The sequence below is a fragment of the Mustelus asterias genome, chromosome 9, assembly GCF_964213995.1.
Source record: "Mustelus asterias chromosome 9, sMusAst1.hap1.1, whole genome shotgun sequence".
Taxonomy (NCBI): Eukaryota; Metazoa; Chordata; class Chondrichthyes; order Carcharhiniformes; family Triakidae; genus Mustelus; species Mustelus asterias.
Window position 1 is genome coordinate 8,844,857 of NC_135809.1, and position 15,666 is coordinate 8,860,522.

A 15,666-nucleotide genomic window follows, 5' to 3' on the forward strand; every position below is an offset into this window, starting at 1 on the left:
AGATAATGTGGGTGGAGGGAACATTAAACACAGGTTAAAGAGATGTGTATTGTCTCCATACAGAACAGCTAGTGAGATTATGCAAGACCAGGGGCAAGCTGTGGGGGTTACTGATAATGTGACATAAATCCAACATCCCGGTTTAGGCCGTCCTCATGTGTGCGTTTCACGACACACGACAGCGCAGAGTCGCTGAGCAGAAACTGATAGCCAAGTTCCGCACACATGAGGACGGCCTAAACCGGGATGTTGGATTTATGTCACATTATCAGTAACCCCCACAGCTTGCCCCTGGTCTTGCATAACCTCACTAGCTGTTCTGTCTGGAGACAATACACATCTCTTTAACCTGTGTTTAATGTTCCCTCCACCCACATTATCTGTACCTTTTAAGACCTGGCTGGCTGTAGAGATTTGCATTCTAATTAGTATTCTGTAACTTGATTTCTGTGTCTGTGCACTGTTGGAGAACAGATATCCACTCCATCTGACGAAGGGGCAGTGCTCCGAAAGCTTATGGTATTTGCTACCAAATAAACCTGTTGGACTTTAACCTGGTGTTGTGAGACTTCTTACTGTGCTTACCCCAGTCCAACGCCGGCATCTCCACATCATCTCATTTGAGCACAGTAAGGAGTCTAACGACACCAGGTTAAAGTCCAACAGGTTTATTTGGTAGCAAACGCCACTAGCTTTCGAGCTGATCCTTCGTCAGGTGAGTGGGAGATCTGATGAAGGAGCAGCGCTCCGAAAGCTAGTGGCGTTTGCTACCAAATAAACCTGTTGGACTTTAACCTGGTGTTGTTAGACTCCTTACTGTGTTTACCCCAGTCCAACGCCGTCATCTCCACATCATCTCATTTGAGCTACAGGTAGAAAATTGTTACCAAAGTGTTTTTAAATAATATTTTGTTAAAGCACTTTTTTCCTTTTTTTTCCTCTCTCACTTGAAACTTTCTTCCTTCTAGCTTCTGATTTCAGCCCTGAATGACTGCCTGTGCGGAGGCTGCACATTCTCCCCGTATCTGCGTGGGAAGAGCAGTCCAGTTAATTCCCGCTCTTGCCTCATATCTCGGCAACCTTTCCTCTTTCAAACATTTATCTAATTGCTTTTTGAAAGCTATAATTTAATCTGTTTCCACCACCCTATCCGACAGGACATTCCAAATCTCAAACATCTGTTTTCATTAGAGAGAAGAAGGTTAAGAGGTGACTTAATAGAGGCATATAGGATGATTAGAGGATTAGATAGGGTGGATAGTGAGAGCCTTCTTCCTCGGATGGTGATGGCTACCACGAGGGGACATAGCTTTAAATTGAGGGGTGATAGATATAGGACAGATGTCAGAGGTAGGTTCTTCACTCAGTGAGTAGTAAGGGCATGGAATGCCCTGCCTGCAGCAGTAGTGGACTCACCAACATTAAGGGCATTTAATGGTCATTGGATAAACATATGGATGATATTGGAATAGTGTAGGTTAGATGGGCTTTAGATTGGTTTCACAGGTCGGCGCAACATCGAGGGCCGAAGGGCCTGTACTGCGCTGTAATGTTCTATGTGCAGGTTAGGGGGATTGGCCATGCTAAATTGCCCCTTAGTGTCCAAAGATGTGTAGGTTAGGGGGATTAGTGGGATGAATGTGTGGGGTTACGGGAATAGGGCAGGGGTGGACAGTGTACAGGAATGAGATAGAGAATCTGGTGAACTGGTGCAGCAACAATAATCTTTCCCTCAATATCAACAAAATGAAGGAGATTGTCATCGACTTCCGGAAGCGTAAAGGAAAACATGCCCCTGTCTACATCAATGGGAATGAAGTAGAAAGGGTCGAGAGCTTCATGTTTTTAGGTGTACAGATCACCAACAACCTGGTCCCCCCATGCCGACACTATAGTTAAAAAAGCCCACCAACCCCTCTACTTTCTCAGAAGACGAAGGAAATTGAGCATGCCAGCTACGACTCTCACCAACTTTTACAGATGCGCCATAGAAAGCATTCTTTCTGGTTGTATCACAGCTTGGTATGGCTCCTGCTCTGCCCAAGACCGCAAGTAACTACAAAAGGTCGTGAATGTAGCCAATCCATCACGCAAACCAGTCCCCCATCTATTGACTCTGTTTACACTTCCCGCTGCCTCGACAAAGCAGCCAGCATAATTAAGGACCCCACGCACCCCGGACATTCTCTCTTCCACCTTCTGTCGGGAAAAAGATACAAAAGTCTGAGGTCACATACCAGCCGACTCAAGAACAGCTTCTTCCCTGCTGCCATCAGACTTTGGAATGGACCTACTTTGCATTAAGTTGATCTTTCTCTACACCCTAGCTATGACTACAACACTACACTCTGCACTCTCTTGTTTCCTTCTCTATGAACGGTATGTTTTGTCCGTATGGCGCGGAAGAAACAATACTTTTCACTGTCTGCTAATAAATGTGACAATAATAAATAAAATAAAATAAAATCATTGTCTGTCGCAGTCTGCACGTTCTCCCCGTGTCTGTGTGGGTTTCCTCCGGGTGCTCCAGTTTCCTCCCACAGCCTGAAAGACGTGCTGGTTAGGTGCATTGACCCGAACAGGCGCCAGAGTGTGGCGACTAGGGGATTTTCACAGTAACTTCATTGCATTGTTAAGGTAAGCCTACTTGTGACACTAATAAAAAAATAAACTAAAAAACACAAAACATCTCAAACGTAGGTAAACGGCAAAACATATTCAAAATGGAATTGGAATATCACAAATGGAGCGGTGAATTATGTGCTCAATTGCCCCTTAGTGTCAGGAGGATTAGCGGGGTAAATACGTGAGGTTACGATGGATAGTGCTTGGGAGGGATTGTTGTTGGTGCAGGCTCGATGGGCTGAATGGCCTCCTTCTGCACTGTAGGGATTCTATGATTTTATACGGACCCCCACCAGCATCAGCAGAAAATTCTATGTAGATGTTACCTACATCCTAAAGGCTGAGACAAAATAGCAGCTGGGGGAAAACATGTCGAATACATGACCCGGCAGGTTCCTAATGGATATTTTTGATTTTATTTGGTAGGTTTTTGTGATGCAAGCTGTTCTGGTGCTCACGTCACCCAGGAATACTGCTGGGATATCTCAATATGAGGTGAAAAATCCTAACACACTGACTAATGGTAATAGCAGATTGTTTGTATTAAGCAGTTCGTGAAATGATGCAGAGGGACAAAGTGAAGACTACAAAATCGCTGCAAATCTGGAAGAGTTGTATTAGGTTATAACGTCTACAACACTTTTAACACTGCAATGGCTCTTCAGGGAATGCACATTATCATAGATTGCCGCACACAGACGCATGGATTCCCTCTTAGACTGCAGTCTAATCTCATTACCAGGGTAATGACTGGTATCATCTCAACTCCCAACTGCCATTCATAGACTATGCAAATGAATCTATCCTGGAGAAAAGAAGAAAGAGAAGAGGCTTGGTGGAAAATTCTAGAACTGGGGGATATAGATTCAAGATAAGTGGCAGTAGGTGTAGAGGGGACATGAGGAAGAACTGTTTTTACGCAGCGGGTGGTGGGTGTCTGGAATTCACTGCTCGAGATGGTGATGGAGGCAGACACTAAACTCTTTTACAAAGTACCTGGATCTGCACTTTCAGTATTGTAAAGTACAGGGCTACGGGCTGGGTGTAGGAAGGTGGGATTAGAAAGGGCACCTGAGTGTCACTGGGCTAGCATGGACAAGATGGGCCAAATAGCCTCCTTCTGTGCTGCATCTTTTCTGTGGTTTTATGCTCTGTGGAAAGGAAAGAATTGAATTTATGTTGCTCCTTTCATGGCCTCAGGTTGTTTCAAAGCCCTTTCGAACCAATGTGGTGCTTATTGACATGTAATTACTGTTGTAATGTAGGAAGGGCAGCAGTCAATTTGTGCACAGCAAGCTCCCACAAATGGCAATGTGATAACAGCCAGATAGTCTGCTTCTGTGATGTTGACTGAGGGATAAATACCAGCCGGGACAACAGGGTAACTCTCCTGCTCTGCTTTGAGGGCGGCACGGTAGCACAGTGGTTAGCACTGCTGCCTCACAGCACCAGGGACCTGGGTTCAATTCCCGGCCTCGGGTCACTGTCTGTGCGGAGTTTGCACATTCTCACCGTGCCTGCGTGGGTTTCCTCCGGGTGCTCCAGTTTCCTCCCACAATCTGAAAGACGCCCTGGTTAGGTGCATTGGCCACGCCAAATTCTCCCTCAGTGTACCCGAACAGGCGCTGGAGTCTGGCGACTAGGGGAATTTCACAGTAACCTCATTGCAGTGTTAATGTAAGCCTACTTGTGACTAATAAAGAAACTTAAAATTATTTGGCAAAATTCTTGTTTGTTTAAAAGTATTCCTCCATGTTAATTTGTGAAATTGGATAACAGAGTGGGTTCGATTGACTGATTATTGATTGTCAATCCATCATTTTGATTGTATGAAAGATCATCAGTCTGAAACGTTGGGAGTGGGAGAGGGATTTTCCATTCCTGTTTTTGGGGAGTGGGGTGGGGGGGTAGGGGGTGTGGGGGAGCGGGGGTGGGGGGGAGTTGCTATGGCGGCAGGGACGGAGAATTGAGGCAGACTCCCAAAACAGACTTCATGTTGGCGGGAATCCCCCGCTCGATTATTCCCCTCCCCTGCCAGTGATATCATCCCCCACATTAGGAATTCCCCCCCAGCATGACATCACACCAGCAGAGTTTCCAGTTAGTTTTGTAAAGTGGGGATCTGTTGAACAGAACCCACTGTGGGTGTGGGGTTGGGTGGGGGGGGGGGGGGGGGGGTGGGGTCGGTGGTCGCACAGATAGATAGAGTGCCCGGCGCACAAGGTTGGGGAGGAGAGATGTTCATGCCTGGGCAATATCCTAGTAATGAGCAGTATCTGGGCAGCACTGGGAGTGGGGGTGGGGGCAGAGGGAGTGCCAGTGGGACACTGCTGGGGGAGGTTTCAATGCAAGTTTTCATCTCTTGGTCACTGATATCGCTGCCTGATTTCAAGAAAAAGCCGTGAGGGTGGATGTGAGCTTGAAGCTGAGCTGAGAAATCCCCCAATGGAGATAACAGAGATAACTGGAGTGACACAATGGTGAGCACTGCTGCCTCTCAGCGCCAGGGACCTGGGTTTGATTCCTGACTTAGGTCACTATCTGTGCACTGTCTGCATGTTCTCCCCATGTCTGCATGGGGTTCCTCCGAATGATTCAGTTTCCCTCCACAGTCTGAAAGACGTGCTGGTTAGGTGCATTGGCCGTGCTAAATTCTCCCTCAGTGTACCCGAACAGGCGCCGGAGTGTGGTGACTGGGCAATTTTCATAAAACTTCATTGTAGTGTGAATGTAAGCCTTTCAGAAATACACAGCTCAGCATGAGAACTGCAAATGCCGGTAACGTTCAACCGTTTTTATTCATTCGTGGGACATGGGCATCGCTGGCTGGCCAGCATTTATTGCCCATCCCTAGTTGCCCTTGTCTAGGTCATTTCAGAGGGCAATTGAGAGTCAACCACATTGCTGTGGCTCTGGAATCACATCTGGCTAGACTGGGTAAGGGCAACAGATTTCATAGAATCATAGACTAGAATCCCTACAGTGCAGAAGGAAGCCATTCGGCCCATCGAGCCTGCACCGACCACAATCCCACCCAGGCCCCATTTCCTTCCCTAAAGGGACATTAGTGAACCGGGTGAGTTTTTCCAACAATCGACAATGGTTTCATGGTCATCAGTAGATTCTTAATTCCAGATGTTTTTAATTGAATTCAAATGCCACCATCTGCCCTGGCAGGATTCGAACCCAGGTCCCCAGAACATCAGCTGAGTTTCTGGATTAATAGTCTAGTGATAATACCACTAGGCCATTGCCTTCGGACAGCTGGAAGTCAAATGAAGAAACAGAGTCCAAGCAAGTGGAGAGAATCTCAAAATCGCAGCAGACCATCAGAATCTGGGTCAGTTAAACACCTGCATCCACACATTACTCAGTGAAATAGGGCAGCTAATAACCTGCAGTTACGTTTGCTCGGATATTTTAGTCAACTATACACAAATACAGCTGTTAGTTAGAATGACACCTATTTTACCAGCATTCTGCGATTAGCATTACGCAGGGGAAAGCATGGGGACAATTTTCTGGCTTTGTTCTTCTGCTAGAAATCTCTCTCACCAGGAATGCCTGTCTGGAGCTTGGGGGTAATGTGTGTGGATTCTAATACTTGCTCCTGGCAATGCAAGGTGTCCCCACGTTATAACTACAGCGTTATCTTGTTTCAATCACGCTCAGACGACAGCCAATTAAAATAACCAAGACTTTCGGGGTAATTTCACAAGGCTCGTCACCAGAGGTAAGGCGACAGGAATACTAGGATCAGGAGGAGGCCATTCAGCCCCTCAGGCCTGCATTCAACCAGTGGTTAGCACTGCTGCCTCACAGCGCCCGGGACCCAGGTTCGATTCCCGGCTTGGGTCACTGTTGTGTGGAGTCTGCATGTTCTCCCTGTGTCAGCGTGGGTTTCCTCCGGGTGCTCCGGTTTCCTCCCACAGTCCAAATGACGTGCTGGTTAGGTGGATTAGCCATGCTAAATTCTCTCTCAGTGTACCCGAACAGGCGCCAGAGTGTGGCGACTAGGGGATTTTCACAGTAACTTCATTGCAGTGTTAATGTAAGCCTACTTGTGACACTAATAAATAAACTTTCACTTTCAACTTTAATTAGATCAGAGCTGATCTGTGCCTCAAATCTGGACACCAGTTCTCTCCACGTAATGTCTCAGGAAGCCCGACTGGAAAGGAACATAGTTTATTACAGAATGAAAAGCAAAACCACTACCATGGTGTACACACACTAGTCCCTGCCTAGGACTACAGTTCAGCAGGCCCAGTCCTGGACCTGCCTTATAAAAGACTCAGGTCATCCCCCTTCTATCCCATTTGCCCGGAAGAAATTTCTCATTCTTTCGGTGTACTGGGACCAATCCTTCACTCCCACATCATAAGTTTCCAGTGTCCCAAACACCGGCATTTTCAATATCTTCCTGTCGCTGTCTTAACGGGTTCATTGAAAGGCAAAGCTTTACAAAATATTTCTTGTTCCTCATCGCCAATGTAATGCCTGAGGAAGCCTGACGGGAAAGGAACATAGTTTATGACAGAATGCAAAGTAAAACCACTACTGTGGTGTACAGGCAGTAGTCCCTGCCTGGGACTATAGTTTAGAAGGCCCAGTCCCGGACCTGCCTTTTCTAAAGCTCAGGCAATGAGTTGCAGCTGGGCAGAACACTGCCTGTTACCAGGGGAACTCATACTCAGCAAGTCCCACAGGGAGATCAATCAGTGATTCCCCATGAACCTCGTAGGAGTTAACACACACCACAGGTGAGATTTTATGGCCTCGCTCGGGCGAGACCATAAAGATCCCACCTGAGGTCAACTGAGATTTCCGTTGTGGGACTCTCACCCGCGACGATTCTGTGACGGGCGAGGTGGTAGAGTTCAGGCCCACATCTCTTACAACAACCTATCCATATCAGACTTAAAAGCTCCAACTGTCCCCCTGTACCTATGATCTTTTACAGGCGCATGGTCCCTGGTGTATGTAGGGTGGTGTGGAGGCCATTTTCCATGCAGTGGGACAGGTGAAGAGCAATGAGATGAACCAAATGTTGCCCAGTGTTGGTTGACAATCACATGGTGACTAAAACACACCGGGAATGTGTGCTTTTCCTTTCTTTGCCCCGGTTTTTGCTTTGAGCACTGCTGTGGGATCTCTAACATGCAATGAAGACAAGGTTGGAATGTCCAATGGCACCCATAATTAGTCTGAATCTGCAACAGTTACTCCACATGACAGCAGAAAATAAGATCTGGGTTCTGTGCATTGGAATGAAATTTCTGTCTAATCTGTGTTTTAGTTCCATTGTTGGGGATATTCGTCTCTCTTTGTGTTCCGCCACGTTCTCTCTTTCTATCTCTCACCCACTCACTTTCACTTCCTCTGTGATTGTAATATTCAGGGTTTTTAAAAATACTGTAAATTTACTGTCCGTCTGGCTGACGTTTAACCAGTTGAAGTTTGCCGTGTGATAAACACGTGTACAGATGTTTCCCTCAAAAAACTAACTCCAGTTGAACACCAGTTATACTGACATCGGGCACAAACTGATCTTATTCCCTGAGTAGTCAGGACCAAAAACAACAGGGGAAAGCATGGGGGCAATTTTCTGGCTTTGTTCTTCTGCTAGGAATCTCTCTCATCAGGAGTGCCTGTCAGGAGCTTGGGGGTAATGTGTGTGGATTCTCATACGTGCTCCTGGCAATGGAAGGTGTCCCCACATTATAACTACGGCGCTATCTTGTCTCAATCATTCTCAGTCGACAACCAATTAAAATAATCAAGACTTTCGGAGTAATTTCACAAGGCTCGTGATCAGAGGTAAGGTGGCAGGAATACTAGGTAAGAAGTTTAACAACACCAGGTTAAAGTCCAACAGGTTTATTTGGTAGCAAAAGCCACACAAGCTTTCGAGGCTCTGAGCCCCTTCTTCAGGTGAGTGGGAATTCTGTTCACAAACAGAACTTATAAGACACAGGCTCAATTTACATGAATAATGGTTGGAATGCGAATACTTACAACTAATCCAGTCTTTAAGAAACAAAACAATGGGAGTGGGGAGAGCATCAAGACAGGCTAAAAAGATGTGTATTGTCTCCAGACAAGACAGCCAGTGAAACTCTGCAGGTCCACGCAACTGTGGGAGTTACAATTAGTGTGACATAAATTCTGATTCTAGGATCGCATGATAAAGACTCAGGAGGAAAAAAGCAGAAATATTTATGTGAAATAGTGTGACATAAACCCAATATCCCGGTTGAGGCCGTCCTTGTGTGTGCGGAACCTGGCTACACACGACAGCGCAGAGTCGCGGAGCAGAAACTGATAGCCAGGTTCCGCACACACAAGGACGGCCTCAACCGGGATATTGGGTTTATGTCACACTATTTCACATAAATATTTCTGCTTTTTTCCTCCTGAGTCTTTATCATGCGATCCTAGAATCAGAATTTATGTCACACTATTTGTAACTCCCACAGTTGCGTGGACCTGCAGAGTTTCACTGGCTGTCTTGTCTGGAGACAATACACATCTTTTTAGCCTGTCTTGATGCTCTCCCCACTCCCATTGTTTTGTTTCTTAAAGACTGGATTAGTTGTAAGTATTCGCATTCCAACCATTATTCATGTAAATTGAGTCTGTGTCTTATAAGTTCTGTTTGTGAACAGAATTCCCACTCACCTGAAGAAGGGGCTCAGAGCCTCGAAAGCTTGTGTGGCTTTTGCTACCAAATAAACCTGTTGGACTTTAACCTGGTGTTGTTAAACTTCTTACTGTGTTTACCCCAGTCCAACGCCGGCATCTCCACATCAGGAATACTAGGGTCAGGAGGAGGCCATTCAGCCCCTCAGGCCTGCTCCACCATTCAGTTAGATCAGAGCTGATCAGTGTCTCAAACCTGGACACCAGTCCTTTCCATGTAATGTCTCAGGAAGCCCAGCTGGAAAGGAACAAAGTAAAACCGCTACCGTGGTGTACACACACTAGTCTCTGCCTAGGACTACAGTTCAGCAGGCCCAGTCCTGGACCTGCCTTATAAAGGCTCAGGTCATCCCCTTCTATCCCACTTGCCCGGAAGAAATTTCTCATTCTTTCAGTGTGCCGGGGCCAATCCTCCACTCCCACATCATAAGTTTCTGGTGTCCCAAACACCGGAATTTTCAATATCTTCCTGTCGCTGTCTTACTGGGTTCATTGAAAGGCAAGCTGTGTGGAACTTTTCTTGTTCCTCATCGCCAATGTAATATCTCAGGAAGCCTGACTGGAAAGGAACATAGTTTATGACAGAATGCAAAGTAAATCTACTATTGAGGTGTACAGACACTAACCCCTGCCTGGGACTATAGCTCATCAGGCCCAGTCCTGGGCCTGCCTTTTCTAAAGCTCAGGCAATGAGTTGCAGCTGGACAGGCCACTGCCTGTTACCAGGGGAACTCATACTCAGCAAGTCCCACAGGGAGATCAATCAGTGATTCCCCATGAACCTCGTAGGGGTTATCACACACTACAGGCGAGATTTTACAGGCTCGCTCGGGCGAGACAATAAGATCCCACCTGAGGTCAACTGAGATTTCCGTTGTGGGACTCTCGCCCGCGCCGATTGTGTGACGGACGAGGTGGTAGAGTTCAGGCCCACATCTCTTACAACAATCAATCCATATCAGACTTAAAAGCTCCAACTGTCCCCCTGTACCTATGATCTTTTACAGGCGCATGGTCCCTGGTGTAAGTAGGGTGGTGTGGAGGCCATTTTCCATGCAGTGGGACAGGTGAAGAGCAATGAGATGAACCAAATGTTGCCCAGTGTTGGTTGACGATCACATGGTGACTAAAACACACTGGGAATGTGCTTTTCCTTTTTTTGCCCTGGTTTTTGCTTTGAGCACTGCTGTGAGATCTCTAACATCCATGAGGTTGGGACTGGAAGATAGGGCATGGTTTTCCGTTGGACTCCACAGCGGGAAACACTCACCTCTCCCCATCCCCACAGTGGGACTTAGTCCCAAATGGAAGAATTCCGTACATTGGAATTTTCCAGTCCCTCTGCTGCAGGTCTGGAAATTCCCCCCCGAAATCAATGGACCTTTTGCTGATGAGTTAGATTTTCCACCCCACCCTGCAGTGGACAGGACTGGAAAATCCGGACTATTAACCTTGCCTCTCTCTCTCTCCCTCTCTCCGGAATTGTCACACGCATGACTACACTTCTGAAGCCCAGATGACACAGTGGCACAGTGGTTAGTGCTACCTCACAGCGCTAGAGACCCGGGTTCGATTCCCGGCTTGGGTCACTGTCTGTGTGGAGTTTGCACGTTCTCCCCGTGTCTGCATGGGTTTCCTCCGGGTGCTCCGGGTTCCTCCCACAGTCTGAAAGATGCACTGGTTAGGTGCATTGGCCATGTTAGGTTCTCCTTCAGTGTATCCAAACAGGCACCGGAGTATGGTGACTGGGGGATTTTCATAGTAACTTCATTGCAGTGTTAATGTAAGCCTACTTGTGACACTAATAAATAAACTTTAACTTTAGATTGGCACAGGTCATGACCTTCAGGTGAGCAATGGTGAGAAGAGGAGACTGAACGGAACAGGCTGAACAAACTTGACCTTCAGAAACAGACGGATATCATAAACCATAATTACATCACCCAGAACAACCTGAGATAATTCTTTCCAAAACATTTGAATTCTGAACGCAAATTATAATGCTGATTGTATTGTGAAAAATATAGCGCAGTATAAAAATAATTCACGTAGCCTACACAATAAAAATGATACCAGAAGCCCTTTGGAATGTTGGGTTGGTATATAAAATCAAACGCTAAGACGTTGAATTGTAATTTAAATCTGAAGATAAATCCAATTTTCCAATCATAAAACAACTAAAAATGTAACTCAGTCGATAATCTCTTACCCAAGTAAAATATTAAGTCACAGGGATGATTTACACAATCATTTTCCACTGGTGAAAGATCGATAGTTTTATTTTTTCCCTCATGGGCAGCAGTTTTTATCACTGCCGTGTTTGATAAGTGCGCAATAAATCATTTTTGCTTACTGTGTGAGTACACACTCACTTGTTCCATGAGATAGTTGCTGAGTGACACTCAGAACAACTGTTGTCGCCAAAGTGTGGGACCATTGGAAACATCGGTAACTTTGTCCAACCGTACAATCCTCCAAGGAAAGGGAAAGTACTGCGGGTGCTGGAATCTGAAACAAAATCTGGCACGGTGGTTAGCACTGCTGCCTCACAGCGCCAGGGACTCGGGTTCGATTCCCGGCCTTGGGTCACTGTCTGTGCGGAGTCTGCACGTTCTCCCCGTGTCTGTGTGGGTTCCCTCCGGGTGCTCCGGTTTCCTCCCACACTCCAAAGATGTGTTGGGTAAGTTGATTGGCCATGCTAAACTGTCCCTTAGCATCCGGGGATGCGTAGGGTTAGAGGGATTAGCGGGGTAAATATGTGGGGTTACAAGGATAGGCGTGGGTGGGATTGTTGTCGGTGTGGGCTCAATGGGCCGAATGGCCTCCTTCTGTACGGTAGGGTTTCCACGATTCTATGAAAAACAGAAAATGCTGGAAAATCTCAGCATCCCACCCGTCATGGGAAGCGGAGCGGGCGATGGGTGGACTATGGAAAGGTCCGTTGATGTTGGGAGGGGTTTTCCGGTTTCGGGATGAGCGAGGCATTCCAATGTGGCTAACTAGAAAACTCTCCTACTCTTACTGCCTGCCATCGGACATATTGCAAGGATTTACAGGCTGATATTCAACCTGTTTGACCACATTAATGAATGTGTCATCATGGTCATCAGGTTCTGTTAACCTAATGAAACATTAAACCAGATTCAATGTTTCCTTCGTTAATAGGTCCAAATTCAAGTCTTTCTATTATTGATGGTGTCCATAATTACTCAGTATTTTATACTTCTGTTTACTATAATTGTCTTGCAAATAATGGTACGACAGCACTGGATCATTTCCTAAGTAAGAAGTTTAACAACACCAGGTTAAAGTCCAACAGGTTTATTTGGTAGCAAAAGCCACACAAGCTTTCGAGGCTCTGAGCCCCTTCTTCAGGTGAGTGGGAATTCTGTTCACAAACAGAACTTATAAAGACACAGACTCAATTTACATGAATAATGGTTGGAATGCGAATACTTACAACTAATCAAGTCTTTAAGAAACAAAACAATGGGAGTGGAGAGAGCATCAAGACAGGCTAAAAAGATGTGTATTGTCTCCAGACAAGACAGCCAGTGAAACTCTGCAGGTCCACGCAACTGTGGGAGTTACAAATAGTGTGACATAAACCCAATATCCCGGTTGAGGCCGTCCTTGTGTGTGCGGAACTTGGCTATCAGTTTCTGCTCAGCGACTCTGCGCTGTCGTGTGTCGCGAAGGCCGCCTTGGAGAACGCTTACCCGAATATCAGAGGCCGAATGCCCGTGACCGCTGAAGTGCTCCCCACTTCACACGACAGCGCAGAGTCGCTGAGCAGAAACTGATAGCCAAGTTCCGCACACACAAGGACGGCCTCAACCAGGATATTGGGTTTATGTCACACTATTTGTAACTCCCACAGTTGCGTGGACCTGCAGAGTTTCACTGGCTGTCTTGTCTGGAGACAATACACATCTTTTTAGCCTGTCTTGATGCTCTCTCCACTCCCATTGTTTTGTTTCTTAAAGACTGGATTAGTTGTAAGTATTCGCATTCCAACCATTATTCATGTAAATTGAGTCTGTGTCTTTATAAGTTCTGTTTGTGAACAGAATTCCCACTCACCTGAAGAAGGGGCTTAGAGCCTCGAAAGCTTGTGTGGCTTTTGCTACCAAATAAACCTGTTGGACTTTAACCTGGTGTTGTTAAACGTCTTACTGTGTTTACCCCAGTCCAACGCCGGCATCTCCACATCATTTCCTAAGAACATAAGAAAGAGGAACAGGAGTAGGCCATTCAGCCCTTCGAGCCTGTTCCATCATTCAATAAGCTGATGTGACTATGGCCTCAACTCTACTTTCCTGTCTGATCTCCCGTGACTCTCGATTACCTCGTCGATCAAAAATCCCACTTGAAGGCCCTCATTTCCTTTGGGAATCAAGAACTCGGCGGGCACTGCTTAAAGATAAAGGGTCTCACAGAATCACAATACTACAGTACAGAAGAGGCCCTTCGGCCCATTGAGTCTGTACCGACGCATGAAAGGTTCTGACCTTTCCACCTAATCCCACTTGCCAGCACTTGGCCCATAGCCTTGAATGTTACAGCGTGCCAAGTACTCATCCAAGTACTTTTTAAAGGATGTGAGGCAACCCGTTTCCCTTTAAGACAGAAATTTTTAAGAAGGAATTTCTTCTTCCAGAGGACTTTTAGTGTTTGGGATTCTCTTCCACAGGGAGAAGGGGAGTCTGGGTCATTGAACATACTCAAGGCTGAGTTAGATAGATCAGACCGGGAGTCAACGGTATGGGGGACAGTCCAGAAAGTGGCAATAAGTCAGATCAGCCATGATCTTAAAGAATGGTGGAATTAAATGGACAAACTTCAATCTAGGCACTGGAGCAGGAGTTTCGGTTCTGTCAGAAACAGGTAAGTGGTTAAAACCAGACAAACTCTAGCCATTGGCCATAAGGATAGGACATTCCAGTGAAAGTGAAAGGACAGTTTACTGTTAAACTCCAGTGCAAAGGGAGAGAAAGCTCAAAAATGTTGTATGTGATTCACAATCAAGAACATTCACTGTTAAGTCAAAACATTTGCACAGACCAACAAATCATCTATCAAGGAGTTGAACTGGAAAATCATGGGAGGCCTGGATAGAGTGGACAGGGAGAAACTGTTCCCACTGGTAAAGGGATCGAGAACAAGAGGGCACAGAATTATAGTGATTTACAAAAGAAGCAAATGTAATGTGAGAAAAAAACCACTTCACACAGCAAGTGGTTGGGGTCCGGAACGCACTACCTGGAAGTGTGGTGGAGGCAGGTTCAATCGAGGTATTCAAGAGGGCATCAGATGACTCCTTGAATAGAAACAATGTGCAGGGGTACAGGGAAATGACACTAACTCATGGTACTCATTTGAAGAGCCAGTGCAGACATGATGGGCCGAATGGCCCCCTTCTGCCCCATAATAATTCTGTGATTCTGTGATTAGAAGACTGGAATGCCAGTCACAGGAAGTAGAACACTTGAATCAGGACTTATAGGGTGCGATCTCACCTGCCGTCCACGCCACTCTCCCTCTGCAGCGAGGTCGGAGAACTTGTCAGGCAGCTAAATCTCCATTCACTGTGGCGGGATGGGAAAATCCCTCCGGTGTGAGCAATGGTAAGGTTCCAGCCAAAACATCTGAATAATAAACTTGTAGAAACATGTTCAGGAAAGATAGATCGCCCATGAAATCTCCATTAAATATCATGAAAAACTTTTTGAGCAGGAATAGAAATTGCTGATGAATTAGACCAGTTGGCTCAAGGCCAAATTAAAAAGCAAGACTGATGAACTCTTGGAGCTGTGTCGTGAAAAGGACAATGACATTCTTGAACTCTGGTACAATCTGGAGAACAGAAAGAATGAGTATTGTGCAAATCAGACCAGAAACTATGACCATTGCCAAGAACAATGCTGACGGTATCCTCATTCCCATCCAGACCCTGGGAACGTCTTGGAATGGGATGAAGGCAGAGACTTGCGGGGGAGATGTAGTATAAAGGGGTGGTGTCAAGTATGTAACATTATAGGCTTCATCGCCAGTGATGTAAGATCACATGATAACAGAGCATGAAAAGAAATCATAGAAATCATAGAAACCCTACAGTGCAGAAGGAGGCCATTCGGCCCATCGAGTCTGCACCGACCACAATCCCACCCAGGCCCTACCCCCACATATTTTACCCGCTAATCCCTCTAACCTACACATCCCAGGACTCTAAGGGGCAATTTTTTAACCTGGCCAATCAACCTAACCTGCACATCTTTGGACTGTGGGAGGAAACCGGAGCACCCGGAGGAAACCCACGCAGACACGAGGAGAATGTGC